We start from the raw sequence: 15398 nt of genomic DNA, 5'->3' as shown, positions 1-15398 counted from the left end.
GATGTCCGTAGCGCGGTTAATTTTAGCGCGACGACACGCTACTAAAACAATCACCCTTTCAACGTCCCCAGCCCCGAACAAGCCAACGGTCCGATCGTTCGATCGATCGAGGCGCTGGCACTCCGAGCACCGAGTACTCCTTATCTAATTTCTACGCTCTGTCGATCTACGCTTCTTACCTGATCGCAGGTCCCGATTAGATCGCGCTAAATCGCAGCGCGTGTCCTCGAGCAATGCGTGTCCCTTTCTTGCGGTCCGTCAACAACAAGGGATTCCCGACATAGCCGCGATTTATCGCTCCGATAAAAGCTCCTGATTCGCCGACGGACCGCCACGCGGAATCTCGCGCTCGGTGTCCGGTTCTCTCCTAGGGGCCGATCTAACGATCCATCAACCACTTCGATCCTTGTCGTCGAACTTCCCCCGGCCGATAACTCAGTCCGTCCGGCGACGATCCTCGAGATTCTTCTGCCGGTGGTTTAACTTCACTCGTCACAGCGATTCGTCTTCCTCCGGTTTAGCCCGCGCACTATCACTCGGGGAACGTTTTCCACGCGATAGTCTCCGCGTTGGTTGACCGACGACGAGGCCGCGGAAAATGTTGGTCCTTTGTGCCACGACACCTTTGTCACGCGACGCGAGCACGGAAGATGGATGGGCCAAGCCCCAGCGAGCTGCTCGTCCCGACGGAACGTTTCCGACTCGGACGATCGTTAGCGCGTTTCGAGGGATTCCCGTGCAGAGATTCGACTCTCGAAGGGCTACGCCGCGCGTTGCCTCGCGTCGCTCGGGTTGCCTGTCTCGAAGGCGCGCGAGAAATGTACGCTCCGCCCGGCGGCGCTCGCTTTTATCGACGCTCGCGACAAGTACGCGCGTTCGCGCGCGCAAGCGTACTCGCTCTCGCTCTCTTTCCCTCCCACGCCGTACCCTGCACGATCCTTCTCGATCCTACGGGGATCGAGCGCGCCTCCACGGACAGGGATTCTGCCCCGTGTGTGCTCACGCGTACCTACGGAATTCTATGCTTTTTCACCAATTTCTCCACTCCTGTTTCACGACGAAACAAATTTGTCGAATGTTGCAAATTTTTCGATAAATGCCTTGTCGATTTCTAGGCAAGAATATGGGAATTCTAAAGATTTTTTTAACAAATTTTCCACTGTGAAATTTAACAGCCCTTCTCCCGTAGATGGAGACCAGCCAGAGTGTTCCTTTAGTCAGTTTTACGTCGAGTAGCCCAAAAAGTGACATGACTGCGAAAATAATTGCACAGCATTCTTCTTTTCTACCGATCGTAATCCTAGCCAAATCACGATCAGCCTGGATGTGACTAGTCTAAGAGCGTGACGTAATTTGTGAACTCTGTATAAAGTGACTAGGTAAAATGACTGTCGAAAAATGTTTACCGCCTCCCGGATTCTAAAGACGGGGTCGTCGACGCTTGTACGCGGCTGCCCCTTTCGCGTGGATGCTTTTTCTTTCATAGCTTCGTGCCATCGATCTGCCACGACTTCCGACCTTTCCCAAGTCGAGAAACCGTCGGTGAACGCTCGATTCCGCTCCCTAGTTCCATGGGATGAAACACGACCCCGCGAGAGAAACAACTTTTCGAACCGTTTCGTCGGCCGCGCGACCCACGAGCCGCTGACTCCCGTTTCTACCGTTTCATTTTTCGATTTCGACTCGAAAGAAAATCTCAAGCAAAAAATGACTAGAAAATTACTACGTCCGAGAGGAATACGTCAGCGGAATCCAAAGAGCCGAGAAAGAGGGGAAGATTATTCAAAATGAGAATCTGAACTGTTATTACATAGAGTACAGTATGGTACCCAGTGCAAAATTAGAGTACACGATGTGTGCTTATTAACAAATAAAGTTTTCGTAATTTTATTCAAAAAGTACTTTACCCACAAAGGCCGGAAGCTCCTTCGAGTAGCGTCTCCGGAACCGGAATCCTCCAACTATTAACAGAATAGAAAATCACGTTATATCGATGGAATAAGAACAGTGTCGCTGATATTTTATTTAAATTACGCCTATAATCGCTCGATTCAGAGATTACGAGCATGTTGTCTACCTCCTAGCCCTTTTAAAGTTTCCTACCATCGAGCAAACAACCCACCCCCAACTGCTATTCTAATTTACTCATATACAAGTTTTTATTTTTCTTTACCAACCAATTCAGAGATTTTACATGGATAAAGCCGCGTGATTTACTGACGAATCTTCGACTTCCTGATTTCGATAGCGGGTGCCGACGCGAATGAAACGGTAGCGCCGCGTAAGAACCCGCCGACGCTAAACAACGCCGTCCAACGGAGCCGCGCTGAACAAATGTTTGAGATTGCTCGATTAAGAGCGCCGAAGCGTGTTTGGCGAGGCGCATTAATCTGACGAAAAAGAAAAAGGTAACGAGAACCGCGCCGCTTATCGCGCGGCAATTAAAATATTTGTACGCATCTAATGGATAACGCCGATGCGCTCCAATATCGCGCGGGGGCGGCCACACGGTACGTTTTGTTTTTTCGTTTTTTTTTCCCCCCCGGTTCCGTTCGTCGCGAATTCAACGATCCGCAAAAGCGCCGCTATCTCCCGTCGCGCGACACTACCCGAATTTTCTCTCTCCCCGTTCCCCTATCCCTCGAGCGAGCATCGAAAATTTACGATTCGTTTTCAGAGCAATAATCGCGGCCACGTGACGCCGCAACGCCGCTGCGAATTATCCCTTAACCCTTGATGAATTGATATTCGCTCGAGTGTTTTGCCGCGCTTTTTTCCAACCCTCCCCCTCCCTCCCTCGTACGGTCGCGATTCCGTTGAATATGCAATTGATTACACGGCCGATCGGAGGGCCCCGCGTTTCAATGGCCGCGATTAATTCCGATTCCACGGAGTATCGCGGCCGTCGCGTGTACGATTTAACATATTTGATCGATACCTGTGCCGCCCCCGATTATTCACCGGCGCATCGGGGCCGGAATTATTATCCCGTTACCGCTGCGAATTTAATTGGCCCGCGGGGGTCCGAGAACTTGGTGCGTTTTCGAAACAGAGGGGGGGAAGGGAAAATCGTTACGCGTTCGTTCGATGCTTGTTTCGAAAACACGTGCATCTCCTCGATGCAAAATTTGAAAATCACGACGCTATTTAAAGGGGTAAAACAAATTCTCGCGATAATGGATAAAGATGGGAGAACGTAAGGAATCACGTACGGGGGTCGATAATACCAGAAGCAGCGATAAAAACCGCATCGAACACGAAAGAATAATAATATGCGAAACGCAAAAAGTAAATAACAATTTTCTCCGCACATTTGCACCACCCCGCGCAGAGGTACCACATTCCCGTGATGATTATGCTATAAAAACTGCTTCAACAGAAGCAAGTGGTCACTGATGCTAACCACAGTGCTTGGATGGATATTTTTTCTAGATGATTACCCGGGCTAGCCACCATGCCACAAAGAGTTAATCGCATGCTTGAACGAGACCGAGACACGCGAGAGAAACCAGGTCCGATGATCGCTGACGTCGTCTGCTTAATCCCACGAAATCTCGTCCTGTCTTGTACTACCGATCGACCAGACGTCCTCGCAAAAACGAGTCGAACGTAATTAAGATATTAATAACTTGTTGGGAACGGCGCGACCCGCTGCCATAAATACTGACGAGGTTTCGAACGACGCGGTTCCATCAGCCCGGTTGATCGAATCCGCGAGCGGCGACCTTGAATCGAGAGCCAGTGTTCCGAGTGGATCCGATCGAATCACCGAGGCGTTCCTCTGTCGTCGATGAGTGAAAAATTGCTTCCGATGGACGCTAATTCGATCGATGACGATCACGCGAGTGTCGCGACCAAGCTGACCAGGATCGGGATCTCACACGAACTTGTTTATACCAGGTATTCCGATGCTAATAGACTCTACGTGTTTCTAAGATTCGAAAATATTTATTTCGCCTGTCGCGTTAGGCAATCTTTCAATCTCTGACCGTCACTATTACATGGTTTCAAGTTGTTTCGACTGAAATTAAATAATTTAGACACGAGTCAGAGATAGGCAAAATAGCTGAATAAAATTATGCAAAAATTTTGTCAACATGTCCGGTAATATAATTCTGTGATTCTAGTATTCGACCAGCAACGGATCGAAAGTTATCTTTTATTCATTATTTGAGATTTGTATCAGGGTGAGAATCAAGCACGTTCTCACGCGATGGACCGAGCAAAATTATGTTTTATAAAAGATAGTTTAAGTAGACGCATCTCTACCACTTCTTTTTCTAATTCTAAAGATGTGAAACCCTCAAAGTGTATCTCAGGTCAACGCAGGCGTGTTTTGGAGCACGAATAAGTGTGTTCTGCCGTTCTCGTTTCTTTTGAACGTGTTACCTGCGCGTGAAAGGTCTAAAAATGACTAAAATTGTTGCACTGCGATGACCGAAGGAGCCAAATAATTCTTCGATTCCGGGCCCAGTCGCGTAAATTTCGACGCCGTAACGCACGCTCCAGGTTCCATTTAGCGCGATAACTGTAAGCGTTCCCGCGGTGGCATTCCTCCTGGCCGTCCGGAGACGCGTCCTAGTAGCCGGCCGGCCATGTAGAGAGATCGCGGTGAAACTTAGTGCCCGTATCTGTTTAGACGCAAGAGTAGCGGAGCGTCTACTATATTACCGCGACTAATGGTAATGACGCTCGTAATTCTCGGCGATAGCAGCGGAGCAGGGGTCGAAGGGAAACTGTGTCTGAGGCCCGATACCAAATGAGTTATACCTTCGAGGCAGGTACTTAGCCCCCGATGGCTCGGTATCGGTAAAACCGAAGAGCGCGCTGAATCACGCGACGAAAGAATCGAAACGTCCAGCGGAATACGAAAGAAGAAGGTCGCCGCAACCCACAGACGGGACCAAACAACGAATAAACAATCAACGAACGAACCGCTATGGATCGGTGGTACTAGTTATCTATCGGTTCGATAAAATTTTGCTTTCTAAATAAAATGTTGAAAGATTCGTGAATTTAAGCGAGGTTATGAAAATAAGTACTAAGAGAAATTTTAAGTGGTACACAATTGCCTAAGATCGAAGTTTTGCTCTACCGAAAAATTTTGTTGGGAGAGGGTAGTTTGAGGGACTCCCTTAAGTTTGTAACGCGACGGTACCGTGGCTGGGTGTATCCAGGGTTAATGAACGAAAAAATAAGTGGTGTATTCTAGGGGTTAAACGGCTGTAAATGCTTCCTCCGGTCGCCCACTTCGTTTTCTCGCGTGCGCTATCGCACGTGTTTCGGTTTGGTCGCGTGAGCGCGGACCAGGAAGAGGAACGCTCGAGCGGGAACTGCGCGGCTGCACAATGGGCGGCCGGCGTCGGTGCAACGCTCCGTACAGGTAGAAAAAGGAAACGAGATAAGCCGCGAGCGCGAAGCGTCCTGATGAATAGCCCGTGAATCGGCATTGAAATCGTACGTGACCATTGTCCACGGAAACCGGGCGACGCTTGTATCGACTTCGCTCGCGCGCCGCCGGACCGGTATTGTCGTAAAAATCTGGACATGAAATTAATAATCCCCGCCGGCCGGCCGTGGAAGAGAGGAAACCCGTGGATCTTGTTTTTGAAAGCTCGTTACTCTCCGCTCGTGAAATAGTGGCCGACGATTATCCGCGGAATTGAAACAACCGTATGAATAATGTATCGGACGGGAATAAAATGTGTACGCGCTTCGGGGTATGTCCCTCCGCATTGCCGAGAATATTTTCGCCAGGTATTGTGGTACGTCCTTCGGGCTGTAATACCAATTTTCTCCCTCCGGTTGCTAATGAGACCCAACACTCTTTGCTATTTTTACATGTAGAAACTGGAAAGTGGCCCAGTATTTAATATTTAATACTCTTATCGAGTTTAACCCCATAACCCATTCTTTCCACCTAACCCTCCAGGAGATTACGTAATAGCGTGATGTTTGTTAACTGCAATGTTCTATCTTACGCTTCTAAAGTAGAATTTAATAGAGTAACGATCGACACGATCATTTTACGAATCACTCCAGTCAGCAGACGAGCGTCAAGGGGCTAAGGAACAGCGTGGAAAGCACAGATTTTCATAAAAATGAAACCTCGAAGCCCGGAATGGTGTCTCTTTCGGCCCTCGGAGGGTTGATAAAGCAACCTTTCCGCACCGTTAATAAATTCGAGAGAGCAACCAGAGTGTCAATTTTCGAGCGAGCGGTCTTTCTCGGCGGAAGATCCGATTTTTCGCGTTTCAAGTTCACCGAATATAGGGATCAAGAGTCGATAGGAGATTAATTATCATAGGCCTCGCCGGCGGGCACTTACTTTGCAGCGTAACCATACGGGTCAAACGAGAGCTCGTGAAACCAACGAACCTTTTTCAACCGGGAACCTTTCCTCGCGGGGCCGCGCGTGCTCGTGTGTGCGCGTGCACACACGAGCCGGTCCTTCTGGCTAGATGCATCATGTGGAGCATCTTGTTCTTCATCTCCGGTGACGACGGTGCTCGTCCACCCTCCAGCCTTTTTCCTCTTTCTTTGCCGGTCCCGCGTACCCGAGAGCCTCGCCCTTTCCCATCCACGAGGCAACTTTATGCCTCTATCTCGGTCCTCTCCTTCGCTGTTTCTCCCTCTCTTTCATACACACGCGCGCACTCGACTCTTTTTTTTTCGAAGCTCGAAGAAGAAAAAGAAAAAGAGGACCAAGAAGAGTGTACCGCCGAGGTAATCAAAGGGGTAGGTGTATATTCGTGGGTACTTTAACCCCTCTCCCCACCCTCGCGCGGCAACGGTGGCTCTCGAGGTACACGAGGAACACGCGGGAGCGTTGCCGAACAATCGTTTCGGGAGCTTTGAAGTTTCCTCGGCTGCACGCCCCCGCCTCGGCGTTCCATCAGCCCGCGTAGGGGGACCGAGCGAACGCGTATGGCGTCGGGCAACGGGATGCTGGTTGCGCGGTGCTGACAGAGGGGGAGGAGTGCCGAGGACCGACCAGGGGGAGGGAAATAGGTCCCGGACACTCCACCCACGGTTACAGAGTACGACGATAATGTCGTCGAACGTGACTCTGTTCCACAAAGAGCGATGCTCGCCCGGGGGCGGGGTACGATGTTCAAGGGGCTAATTACCAGTATTTTTCCCTCGGAGATTCGCACGATGGTCATCGTGGCTGGATGGTACCTGCTTTGATTTATCCCTTCGCGGTATCCGCACGAGTCGAGATCGCTGGCTTTGTGACGCGTCGCGATAGGTGTACTCCGCGGAGCCTCTGTCTTCTCTTTCGCGGGGGCTAATCAACCAAAAAGAACCTCTTCCTCCTTTTGTCTCTCTCCCGCCCGTCGACAGCTTGGTCGTCGGTTTTCGTTCGCGTTTCGCCTCCTCTCCATCTTCTCAGGCACCCTGCGTCGTTGGCACGCGGTTCCTCCCGCCCCCGCGGCGCCGCGCGTTTCTTTCGTGACGCGAGAGCAAGCCTTTGGCTCCCGATGCCGCCGTATGCAGAAAACATCGCGGAAGTGCCCACTCATTGTCCCCGGAGTGCTGGTCGAGTGCAGCTTTGCCGACGACGGGGTAATTAGTTCGTATTATACTTTGTGACATCGCCGGGGTCGGCCGATGAAGCCGAAGAGGATCCTCCCTTCCGCATTTTCTCTATCCGCCTCGCTCCACCCGCCCCCCTCCCGTCGGCGTCGCTCTCCTCCTCGAATCCAATTACGATTTCGGTCCACGAGCCTCCTCGTCGCTTCCCGCATTGGACGGTGGACCGTTCCGCGTGCTGGCGCGGATCAAACGTCCTCCCTCTTTCCCGTCTTTTATCTCTCTCCGATTTGTTCGCTCCGGTCATGAGTTACTTCCGCCGCGTCTGACTTACACACCATCAAGGTGTTAAATTGCTATCCCAGTTCGTAGGTCCAACGTAATACCTCTCTCGACGCTTTTACGCCTTTCCAAGTATTTCGTTGTTCAGAAATTTCGTTGCGTTTCCGGTGAATCGCATTAGCGAACCTCCGGGGACGATTGTCAAAGAGAAACGACCGGAATTGATCGATGGGAGCGGTGTTTACGCTAGACCGCGCGTCGATGAAAAACCGAGGAAAATTATTGGCCTTTGGACGCTGAGCCGAATTACCGAATCCATCTTGCTCGTCCGACGTTGGCTCGTCCAATTACCGCGTACTTCGATGCAAAATATTTTTAATGGGTGAAAAATTTAATTCGATTTGGGATCGCAAAATCCATGCAGTGGCACGACAGATTCCGAAAGGTAAACGACTATAGCGAGGGACTACCGTATGACGTTTTTGTACGCGTCGAAACGTCAAGTTTCTAAATACTTTCTTAGAATCCGTACTATTTACCCGACTAATAATAATATTGCAGCGAGATGGAAGAAGAGAGGAGGAGGACGGAGCGTACGAGGCTGACCGAGGTCTCTTTGTGGGCGAAAGATCGTCGAGCACGCCGACGAAGCGTGTGTGTGCGCGCACTCGAGAGTAAAGGGCCGAGTTACAAACATCCTCGACGAGCCATCCACGGAACGGTTCTATCTTTTTGTGGCCGCGTCGTTGGCCAACAAGGGATGCAACGGAGAATTCGTCGACCGACCTCGAACGCTCGATGAACCGCTTTTAGAGGCAACGCGATATTCCAGCGCGTCGTTATTGGCCCGGGCACTTTCTCGCGAAAATAACCTCTCGTTAACGTGGAATCGGATCGGACACACGGGGCCGGGTCCCGGTTTTCAAAGACATCGCGCGGCATAATTTTCCGTCAGAGAGAACACTCGCGCTTCGTTGCCCTTCGGATTCGAAAATTTCCCGAGGGCCACTCTTCTGTTCTCTTCTGTCCGCTCTGTTTGACTCGCGACTCCACCGTCGAGGAACGAAACGGAGTCGAGGGTTCGTCGATGAAACAGTGTCTAGGTAGGGGTAGGCGAGGGTGGGGGTGGAGATGGAAAAACTTCGAGACGACGATCGAAGCGAATCGGGGATGAAGACCCGGGTCGCGTCTAAGAAACCCCGGGAAAAAGTGTATTCTCTTCGTGTTCCCTTGTTCGTCGGCTGTCAGCGACGTCGTCCCTTTTTTACCATTCCTTTTTTCGAGCCTCGCGTATCTCGCGACGCACCCCCGCGTTATGAGCCATCCAGCTGAAAATGGCATCTCGTGGACGTTCGTGAGAAAGATCGCGAGAAACTGGCGACGCTAGACGCGCAAACCCGTGGTTCGAGGGCGAAAGAAACCCTGCGTTGCGCTTTCGTCTATCGATTATTATTTCTTTTTTTTCCCCCTTACCAGGGAAATATATTCGCCAGAAATCATAAATTCCGTTCTCGTTTAAATCAAAGGGAAAACAAAAATTTGCTAGGTTGCGAAGCAACGGAATGTTTCCTGCCTGTAAAATCCCACCCACTTGGAAATTCGAGCTCAAGGGGTCAACGCGTCCAATTTCCGTTCAACTTGTTAATTTCGTTTGAGCCGTCTCGACAACTGCTGCCGCGGCAGAGACGATTTTATGGGAATTCAGGATCCTCTTCCTCCCCATTTGCGCACCGCGTTACATCTGTTTCGCGTACCACTAATACGCAAACTTAACCTCCGGCTCGTCTACGTATCCAATTGCGAGAGCGAACGTGAAAATTGCTGAAGCAGCATCTGGAGCATCGGTCTCGGTCCTCGTTCCTCTGTCTCGCTTCCCTGCGGTAAACGAGCTTCGCGAGCCTACGTGGCAGAAACTAACCAACATTTTCACCGGTCGACTCTGCGTTCTCTTGAAACAATCGCGTGCACCTGAAGAGGCGTTTCTGAAAGTCCGTCGAGGCGCTGTCCGCGATCGTTCGACGCACGTTTCGTCATAGTTAACGCGACGCGGCGATCGGTAACTCGACAAATAACAAAAAATACATAAAAAGAAGAACGCTTGTTTGGTTACTCGAATCGATTTCGCGGTTTTTTTTCATTTTTTCGTTGGAGCTCAACGGGCAGACATCTGCGCGACTGAATAAATGATTCGTGCGATCGAGTATTCGGCTCGCGACCCTTTCCTGCGACCAAAATCCCAAACAAATAGAGCTGCCCCGGACCCGGGTCGATAGGAAAAACTTGCCTCGTTAAAAGTAATTTTAAAGCCGCGTCGTTTCGTCGCTGAATCGAGCCGTTCATTATGAAAGTGGCGGTAACTTGGCTTATTTTTCTACCGAGATACAAAGGAGTAGCATTTTAATCAAGCAAAAAACGCTGATGAACGCTAATTGGCTTATTACGCGCCTTGGCGATCGCTAATTAATATATTTATTACGCATTTAACCGCCAACATTTTATGCAAATTATACGGCTCTTAATGTTTACTTTTCCTGCATTTCTTCGGTGATACGAACCTGCTCGTCGCGCTATTAAATTTCGAGCCTCCTTTCACCACAGTTTCCTTCTCCTTTAAACTTGCAACCCCTTTGTCTTATTCTTCCCCATTTCCCACAATTAGACTTGCTGCTAATACGTATATTGAAACGACGACGAGGAGTAAGTTTGCACAATAGGGGATTGCAATAATAATAAAATAGCTAACGTCAACCTACATTCGACTCCCGTTCTATAAAACCGATCCCGCGGGACTGTAAATTCCCATCGAACCGCGACCGATCGAATCCCACCCCGAAACGAATTCCAGCGGCCGAGAGGGTGGAAGGGCCAGCAGTTTAGCGAAGGTACGTCAACGGGTCCTGGACTTATCAATAAATCTCGGAACTTGGTATCCCCGAGGTTCCCGGTCGGCATGAAAGCAACGTGTCCAGGCGCACTCAGACACGAAGTCGTAACGTCGCGCGTAGACAGGATCTCTGTGCACAGGGCGCGAGGGTCCAACGGGTGCTCTCACCCTTTCGCGCCCTTCTTGCACCCATTCTTCTTCTCCTGCATCGGCGCACGCACGACGCCCGCGCGCACACGTCCGCGCGGAGCCGCGTCGATGAATTCTTTGATCCGCACTGTAATTAGTTGGTGGCAAGCAACGCAGCCACCACCCCCAACCCCCGTTGCCCCCGTGTCCCTGTCCCCGTAACACCAGAAGCTGGCGAGTACCAGCGGGGGTTGGGGTAGCGAAAATGTTTGAGTGGCGATCAAAGTAGTACGACTCTGCCCTGTGCCGGGCTCACCGGGGGCAGCAGCCGAGGGTGCTAAGGAAAGAAGAGGACGGTGCGGAGGGAGCCCACCCCCGTCCTCGACGCCGCCACGCGCTATTGCTGGCTAGCCCGCCATTGGCGTACCCTCCAACGACTTTCCTCGCCTTCTTCTTCTTTGCTTTCGAGCTCCTTCCGTCCACGAGATAACGGAACGAGACGAGATCTTTTGCGACTTCTCGCCAGGGACTACCGCGAACCTTCCCGTGCAAATTGTTGTCAGCGAAATTTAAGAATTATCCAGCCCCAATTATTCTTTTAAATCAACTCGATACGTGGTTTCTACAATATCCTTTAAACGTCGGTTTAAACTCGACAGTTTCGAACGTTCTTTGGATTCGCGAAGAAGATTCTTCGAGGGCTGATCGAACCGTGAAAAAGTACGGTCAAAATAATTCGGGGGAGTACTACGCCAGTGTCAGAGGGCGCCGTATGACACGTCGAGTGCGGCACTCGGCGCCCTCAAAGCACCGCCGCCATCGACGTCGTCGTCGTCGTCGTCGACGTTGTCCTTGTCGTCGTACGGCGTCCTGTAACGGCATTGCTTCCGCGGAGACGCGTATCGGTGTGGGAATTTAATGCATCCGCGGGAAGAGCGACGATGGATAAACGGAACGGCACTCGACACAGCCGCTGCAAATGCAACATGGTTCCATTCTCGAACGCGACACCGGTTTCGGGATCGTGGTTCCGCGCGTAGTCCTATTCGCGAGAATGTTTCCCGGAGCGGAGAATCGTATTGTTCGTGGAAGCGTGCAACTGGCGCTGGAAGCTGTTAGGGGCTCTCAGGATCGCGCCAAGATCGGCTGAATGATGAAAACCGTGCGTGCTCGTTGCCACCAAGAGCGTCATATGTTCGCGTTTCGATGTAGGTCATCTTCTTCGAATGAAATTTTGCTTTCACGTAATAGCGAACGTGCAAATTTGAACAGTTGTATATATCAATAATCAAAACTCATTGTTTCTTTGCCGAAGATGAAAATAAATTGAACGAGAACGAAATGCTTGCAGTGGTATTTTACACCAAGCAAGAATATAAATTATTAATTGTTCTAATCGATATATGAATAGGAATTATTCTGTTGACCAATTGCTAGTTCTGAAACCCGATGTTTTGATAGCGTCAAATGATATCAGGAGCATCGCAGCGAAGCGGATTGAAACGGTCGGAAAGATTTTCAACGTACGCGCTGGGAGCGAGGAGGAAATCCGTTTCAAGGAGCCAGGGACGACGGAAGACCGAGGCGCATTAGGTGTATGCACACGCGTGTACACGAGCGATTTTATGCTCGCCAACCCTCCTTTCCGCGCGGCGTAAACCCTCAGACACAAGAGGGAGGCAGGATGGGGTTGCACTTTCAGACGTGAATTTTCACGAAGCGAATAAAGCGTGTTAAAGCCCGTGTTTTCGTGACGCTTGCTCGCCGCTACGCTCAAGTAATATCTTAATCCTCTTACACGAGAGAATGGTAACCCAAACTCTGAACGGCCGGTGCAGAAAAATGGGGCGGAAGGACGAGTTAAGCTCGACGGGGAACTCCGATCTCAAGATCCGCGCGAGATCTGCTTACGATCTAGTAGTCGAGCGTGAGCGGCTTTCGCGAAACGTTATCTTGTTTGCTTTTAATTTGTTTCAAATTCCTCGCGCGATTTTCTTAACGACGATGAAGTTCAATCTGTGATCCTTGATTGCCGCTACTTCGGAGCAACTACCGTGAGCCTTTAGCAATGTGTACACATTCTACGCGTAAAAATAAATCGACAACGTAAATACAATTCCTTTATACGAGTTTTCGTTCTTGAGGAAATCGATTTTTAAATTATTTGGTGCGTGCGATATCTAGAAGTAATAATGTACAATTGTAAACAGTATAGAAAATCTCGAAGCACAAACTTACGAGTATTTAAGTTAAGAATTCTTGTAAACGAATATAATTCCCACGGTGAGATCGGTTAAATCGAATTTCGCAAAAATGCCCGCGTGCCCCGAGCAACTTCAAAGTCGATTTTCTCCGAAACGAAGCACGTTGCGAGGAAACGTTGCTCCACGCTTTCGACTAGTTTTTGGTGAAAGAATCGCTCGCCGGTGGTTGGTAGCATTCATAGTCGGACACCCTGTATCGTCTGCCTTGAACGCGTCGCCAGCGGCGACGAGAAAAAGTGATACGCAACGCAGGTTTCCCGGGGCGCGGCAAAAGGTCGATTTAAAATTTAAAGTGGCTCATGAAACGACGATCCATCGAAGCTCGGGGTCCTCTCGAGCTTAGCGCGAGCTTCATCCCCCCACCCCTTGGAGAAGCGTTGTAACCGCGATCGATTCGTTGGAGCGCGCCGCACGAATTCCGACGACGGCACCGGGACCAACCCCACGCTCCTGCCCGGCATTAATGCACCGAAACGTAGTTACAGTTTGTAACTCTATTTTGAGGGACATGCACGAGGTACGCCCCGTGTTCCTCTATGGCGGATCCGCTCATCCCCGTTGCCCACCCTCTCGCAATATTCTGCGGCACAGATAACGTTAACGGTTACGACGACGTCGTGGATCGAGGAGGGGAACGACTAGGGACAACATAGACTCGAGCATACAGGGCTCCTCTATATATAATTTCAAAATTACCGACTCCCGTCTCGCCCCTCCCCCCCTGGGCTGTTTTCTCTCACTCCCGTTCACGAAACGCCCAGCAACATCTGTGTCGCAATTATTCGGTGCACGCTCTCGAAAGTGTTCGCGGGGTGATCGATCGACAACGGCCCGGCGATCGTTTAAAGAGGTCTTCGACGCGATGGCTGGGGGCTGTTCGGAGGGCAGGACGTTTACGAGAAGGTGTTCCGTATCGTAGCCAGCGGCACGTAGTAAAAGATCGCATCTATTCTCATCGTGGAGACAAGTTGAGAACGAATGGCTGCCCCGCGTCTTCGGTTTGTTTCATCTTGTGCTCGTAAAGAACACTGTACGAAATTGGCTATTTTTGGCCCTCGACGGAGGTATTCGTCTTGGGGAATCCGACAACAATGGTTGTTTCGTAGATTATTTGCGATCAGAGAGATTTTACTAGCTACTTAAGACGCTTGTTTCCTGGCGATTCATCGTTGCTCGTTGATGGTTAGAGATCGGAAATGTTAATAAACAGACTCTGTTAAATGGATAGAAAGCTAGAAGATTAAAAGCAGGATCTAGAGCGTATGGATAAATCGAAGATACTGTGAATTCTGTCTTGGCGTTGATCGCGCGTATTGTTTGTTCGGTTTGTTGGATCGTAGATAAAAATGTCGACCACCGGCGCAGCGTTTGCAGGGAATCAGCATGACAAAGAACGCGGAAGGAGCCCAGCAGCCGAGGCATCGGCCCTGGTGTACGTTGCAGTTCGAGGGCAAAAGGGTGTGCGGCCGGTGAAATCTGTCACCCGGATGTCAATCAATATTTCGAGGGGCTCGAACCGCCCCCTAACCCCCTTTTTCGCTTTCCCTTGTTCGGGGACCCTCCCCGCTGGCCGTGTATTCCGGTCTCCCGACGCGTCGTGTAGATCAACGGACCGAGCCAGCAGCCCGTGCGCCGAACAGTTCGTTTCGCAAGCCCCACGCGGTGATTAATTTCCACTAGGAAATTAATCAGACGGAAAGAATTTGTCGCGCGTGGACGCACAGAGCAATGATCCGACGGCAGATGGGAAGACAGCAACGAATTGAAACGTATGACGCTCGGGCCTTCTTAATTTACGACAACCACCGCCGCCATTACGAACGTTTCATAAATCACGGACAGGTCGCTCGAATATCGAGTCGACGCCAGTTCATTCGTTATTTACGACTCGCTCCAGCTTCGCGAACCACCTTGTAATCTATCGCTAGAAGCATTGAATTTTTTTTAATTTGATTTATCTATACGGGACCGAGAGCTCTTTGATGCGAAAGAATAACGGGCCAAGAGAACGGAAAGAGGAAGCAAAACGAACCGTAAGAAAATATAAAGAACGCGCGAAAAGGAAAAGTTATAGGTATTCTTGCGATTTTTTCGTCGCGGTTTCCCCGGCTCGTTGGCACGGTACGCGCGAGAAGGGGATGAGAATCGGGAGAATCGCGGAACTGAAACGGGAGTAGAGAGAGAGAGAGAACGGAAACAGGAGAAAATTAACCCGTCGCGAGCGTACTCGAGTCGAGGAAAAAGAAAACACGCTAGCGAAATGTAAAGCGCACTCGAGATTCTGTAATCGCGTTATACATATC

At 50.4% G+C, this 15398-nt stretch overlaps 1 protein-coding gene across 4 annotated transcripts in view; it reads right to left on the bottom strand.

Moving 5' to 3' along the window:
• Nucleotides 1-15398, bottom strand: part of Fz2 (frizzled 2) — a 129275-nt gene that overhangs the window by 82122 nt on the left and 31755 nt on the right. For 2 of the 4 annotated variants that reach the window (XM_076777541.1, XM_076777523.1), the window contains exon 2: nucleotides 1908-1961. The gene's annotated coding sequence lies outside the window, so the exon portion shown is untranslated. Of the gene's footprint in view, nucleotides 1-179; nucleotides 793-1907; nucleotides 1962-15398 lie in introns of those variants that run through there. The other 2 variants (XM_076777531.1, XM_076777568.1) reach the window with 1 other exon arrangement.

This window comes from Colletes latitarsis, chromosome 2 (assembly GCF_051014445.1).
Source record: "Colletes latitarsis isolate SP2378_abdomen chromosome 2, iyColLati1, whole genome shotgun sequence".
NCBI classification, from domain to species: Eukaryota; Metazoa; Arthropoda; class Insecta; order Hymenoptera; family Colletidae; genus Colletes; species Colletes latitarsis.
This window is presented reverse-complemented; position numbering and strand designations above follow the sequence as displayed.